At 52.8% G+C, this 5000-nt stretch overlaps 1 protein-coding gene across 1 annotated transcript in view; it reads left to right on the top strand.

The window, feature by feature from the left end:
- Positions 1-5000, top strand: part of tmem117 (transmembrane protein 117) — a 30138-nt gene that overhangs the window by 17912 nt on the left and 7226 nt on the right. The window lies entirely within an intron of this gene.

Below are 5000 nucleotides of genomic sequence, written 5' to 3'. Positions count from 1 at the left end.
CATACAGATTCAGCCAAGGAAAATGTTTAAATTCATATATCTGTAGATTGACAGGACAGTATTTTGAGCATGCGTCCTGCATACAGACTAAGGGGCTAACTCGTGGATCCTGAAGCAAAACACAGACTTCAGTCAGCTGATGTGTGAAATTGCCAAATTTAAAGTCAACACCACCATCAACGTGTCAAAACAGGTCTTGTAAGCACCTTAGTCTTATTGTGATGGTGAGTGTTTTCTTGGTGTACGAAGGCAGTGAATCCGAATGTAGGACTCCTCAAATGTTATCACATTACTGAGGTGAGTCAATGTGTTCATGTTTAACATGCTTTATCGATAGCAAGGTTAACGTAACAGTAGAGAAACGACAGCAGATTAATGGTATAGCATAACATAACGTTATAAAATCCTAAAGTGCACAAGATTGTTTTTAGAATGTATGCATCATCATCGGATTGTAGGTCTAACTCTGATTCTGTTGGCCTGTTATAAGCAAATCCAGATATAAGTTTAACCAAAAAACTTTTTTTACGTTGTCCTCTTTTCCTTGGTCACACACACACACACACACACACTCTAAACCCACTTTGCTAGAGCAGCCCCAGACACATACATTAAACCCAACTAGAGATGTAAATGCAACATTCCGGTGAATCCTACTGATGGAGGTCAGTGTGTAGTTGATGCCCCTGAAGCCCAACGACCAGACAGCCATTATGCTATATCACTTCAGGGTGGTGGGGTGACCGCGCGGCGTGTTGGTTGTAAAACATATTACCAGGAACACGTCTATGCAAGACAAATCCATTGTTATTCAATAGGACATCACTTCTCATCCGTCATTACCGGACAAGCATCCATAATTGTCTAAGCCAGGGGCAGTGGCGTTCTCGTTCCCGCCAGAGCCGAAAGGATGAGTTTGGGTGATAAGCTCATCCGTCAGCGACGACCAGCGCGCTGACACGGGGCATCCATCTCCGCGGTCGACTCTTGAGATGGTCAGCCCAGCGAAAGGGGGGGCGCGCTCGGGCCGGCTGAGCGGCTAGCTGGTGATGCTAGCACCAACACAGCACTCAAGGGGGAGGAAGGGGGAAACAAAACGTCTGCAGATGCACGCAGTGTTTGTGTCTCGCTGGCTCCGTTGCCTCTCTGTTTGTCAGACACTGCTGCTATTTATCCCAGAGCTGGACATAGCAGCACAAAGAAGATTTTTTTTTGTGTGTGTGTGTGGCGGGAGAAGCCCTTCCAAGCCCTTTTTAAGTGTGTTCGATGATTGGCTAGTTTGTTCCCCTAATGCCCAGGGGAGCGGTGAGTGGGGGTGTTTCAACGACAGGAAAGGAGTGATTGCTCCTGTGAATTAGAGGACATGCACCCCATAATTAACAGGCTTTTGCCATTTCCAAGAGGACTCTCTTCTTCCAATGACCGCTTTCTGAGGTCAAGACGTAATAAGTGAGTAATATACACTATATATATATACTGGATATATATATATATCTATATATATATATTTATATATATATAATCTATTTTGATCAGTTATCTATTGAGTGATCAAAACAGTTAGCCATAAAATAAACCAAAACAAACCACAGAGGACCCAGACCTCGTCATGGTTTGGTGGGTGCAGCGACGGCCCCGTTGTGCCAGTCCTTTGCTGCGTTTTGTTATCCTTCTCTTTGTTGTCCTCCCTGCGAAGCCCCCCTCACAGAGCCAGATGGTGCTGTTGTAAAACCTGGCTCTCCCACAAACTGCAAAGTTGGGGAAGCTGCTATGTGTCTCCCACCTGGCCTCCCCTCCTCTCCCCTCCTCTCCTCTCCTCTCCCCTCCTCTCCTCTCCTCTTCCTTCCCACTCGGCGCACCAGCCCCCCCTCTGTGTGTGCACAGGGGGGCGGGGGGGGGGGGGTGCCCCGTGCGTGCGCGCGTGCGTGCTGATGGAGCACGCCAAAGGCCATCAGTGTTCACGTGTCTGTCGCTGGCGGACATGTAAGGAGCGGGGTGGGCGCACTCTGCCGGGGGGGGAAGGGGGGGGTGGGGAGGGAGGAAGAGGAGAATGATGATGAGTGGAAGAGGAAACGGAGGGGAGGGAGGAGAGATACCGGAGGGCGGAGATTAGGAGAGGAGAAGAGGGGAGGAGGGGGTTCTTGGAGGTGGAGGAGGAGGGGTTCTTGGGGGGAGGGTGGGGGGGGGGCAACACTCCAGCCCCTGATAATGCACAGCAACAGCATCGCAGTCCTGGCCCCTTTCTCTGTATTCCCCCTCCGCCCCACCACCACCAACACCTCCTCCTCCACCACCAGCACCACCTTTCCCCCCCATCCCCCTGCCCCCTTCTTCTCCCTCTCCATCCTCATACCTCCTCTCCGCCCCCCCCACCCACCAACTCCTCTCCCCCTCAACCTCCTCCCTCATACCTCCTCTCCCCCCACCTCCTCCTCCTCCTCCTCCCCCTCCACAACTACCTCTCACCCACCTCCTCCCCCTCCGCCACCTCACCTTCCCCCACCCCCACCACCACCAGCGCCCCGGGGCTGGCCCGGCTGGATGCTGGCGGTAGATAGGCTGTGAAGGAGGAGAGGGACAAAAGAGAGAAGGGAAATCAGCTGATTGCCGTGCGGCCGTGTATCTGTGTGTCTCTGTGTCTGTGTGTCTGTGAGTCCGTGCGGTTGTGTGTCTGTGTGTGTGTGTGTGTGTGTGTGTGTGTGTGTGCGTGTGTGTGTGTGTCTGTGCGTCGTTATGTCTCTGTGTCTGTGTGGCTGTATCTGTGTGTCTGTGTGGCTGTTTGTCTGTGTGGCTGTGTGTCTGTGTGTGTGTGTGTGTGTGTGTGTGTGTGTGTGTGTGTGCGGCTGTGTCTGTGTGTGTGTGTGTGTGTGTGTGTGTGTGTGTGGCTGTGTGTCTGTGTGTGTGCGACTGTGCGGCTGTGTGTCTGTGTGTCTGTGCGGCTGTGTGTCCATGTGCCGGTGCAGCCACCCCTGGGGGGGCGGCCAGAGAACGGTATATTCTTTCCCGGGCCTCCTGAAAAGCCTCCCCACCGGGACGTGTTATTACTGGCCAAGCTATTTCCAGGCTCCGGTGGGCCTCCGTATGGCGGAGCGGGGAGCCGGACCCCCAGCTGGGCTGGAGTGTGGGGACAGGTGCATACCTCCTCTTCCTCCTCCTCCTCTTCCTCCTCCTCCCTCATCCACACAGCCGATCGTTTACGTTTAAGAAACCTTCCCTTCTGCCTGGAAGGCGTGTGTGTGTGTCTCCCATCTTGTTTGTGTGGGTGTGTGTGTGTGTGTGTGTGTGTGTTGCTCAGGGGAAAGGCTGTGCATCTGTCCCTGCTCTCTCTGTCCCTGCTCTCTCTGTCTCTGTCTCTGTCTCTCTCTTTCTCTCTCTCTCACTCTCTCTCTCCCCCCTTCTCATTGTTATGCCCTCAGCCAGGTCTGACCTTTCCGTCGGCGAGCCAAGCCGAGCTTCATTTGATTAATCTCGCAGCGATGCGTACGCACGCGCGCGCCGTCACGCGCACGGCTGGCGCCTCCATTACCCCGCTGATGACCGCCTGGCCCTCATCGATATACAGTAGCGCCGGCCATTGTGTCCCCGGCACGCCGCCGTGCGTACCCGTCCGCGATTACACGCCGCCGGCGCGTACTCTCAGCTCCGCCGCTGAGTCAATATTGAATCAGGGAAGCCGTGGGTCAACAGCCGTCAGGTGGCGTCCTACCTGCCTGGGCTTCTTATCAGGGGAGAGAGACATCCATCGCGGATCCCCGGGAGAGAGCGCTGGGGGGTGGGGGTGGGGGGGGGGGGGCGGGACACACACACTTGTTACTGGGGGGGGGGGGGGGGGGGGGAGTGCGGTGGTGGGGGGGGGTTTCACATCTGGCTTATTTGCATTTTAATGTAACTGTCAGGTTAGAAGAAGGGGGCTGTTTGTTTGAAGGAGTGTGACGCATCACACTCCGCGACCCCTTCCCCCCCCCTGGTGGGAGTTGAGGGGGACCTGTATCTGTCAGGCAGTACAGTCCCCCCCCCCCCCCCCCCCCTTCGGACTTCTTATGGCAGCCATTACCGGAGCAGAATCACACCCTCATTAGGTGGTGTGTTGATTTCATTAGGGACGTCCCGCGAACATTCATCAGGGCTGATTGTGTGTGTGTGTGTGTGTGTGTGTGTGTGAGTGTGTGTTGGGCAGGAGAGAGTCCAGGAGGTGAGGATGTAGGAGACCAGGGGAGTGGGGAGGAGGTGAGGATGTAGGAGGGGAGGGAAGGGGGGAGGAGGTGAGGATGTAGGAGACCAGGGGAGGGGGGAGGAGGTGAGGGTGTAGGACTGTGCGTCAGTGGAGCAAGAGATTAGGAAGTGAAGGCAAGTGTGACGATATCTGCCCCCCATGAGCTGGTGTAAAGATTTAATGTAGTATAATATAAATTATCAAATGAATGATAATGTATATATGAGGTTAAAGCTGTGATACCGCCGTGAAGCGGAAACGTTGACATTTTCTTGGAATTAACAGCTTCATCAGAGTAAATTAAATTCCCCTTCAGGAAATTACTTTGTGTAAGATCATTCTAGCGGAGTGCAATTAAATAGAAAAAGACTTGCGCAATAGTGTTCCGCATTGCAATCGCTGATTCCCTGGATTACATTATTGTCCAGTCGGAGGCATTTTACACCGCAGACCCGAGCACGGCTTCCTTATTGACTCTGAACATTGGGTAAACACACAGGGATATGTGGTGAGGCTGAGGGTCAATATCGCCCCAACCCCCCCAGCCAGGGGGCTTGGTACAGCTGGCCAACAGATATCATGTTACAACATCAAATATTGAAACATTCAAATATCAGTATTAAATATACCAGCCAGAAGTAAAACACTATGGATCTATACTTCTCTGATAGATTTTTATTAAAATGTGTTACATATTGTTACATAATTTGTAGGGATGCACTGAAATGAAAAATGAAACCGAAAACCGAAAATGAGGAAACCAAGGCTGAAAACCGAAAACCGAAAC

This window comes from Micromesistius poutassou, assembly GCF_964030765.1.
Source record: "Micromesistius poutassou genome assembly, chromosome: 13".
Taxonomy (NCBI): domain Eukaryota; kingdom Metazoa; phylum Chordata; class Actinopteri; order Gadiformes; family Gadidae; genus Micromesistius; species Micromesistius poutassou.
The sequence above is the reverse complement of the archived record's forward strand: the minus strand, read 5'-3'. Positions and strand labels throughout refer to the sequence as shown.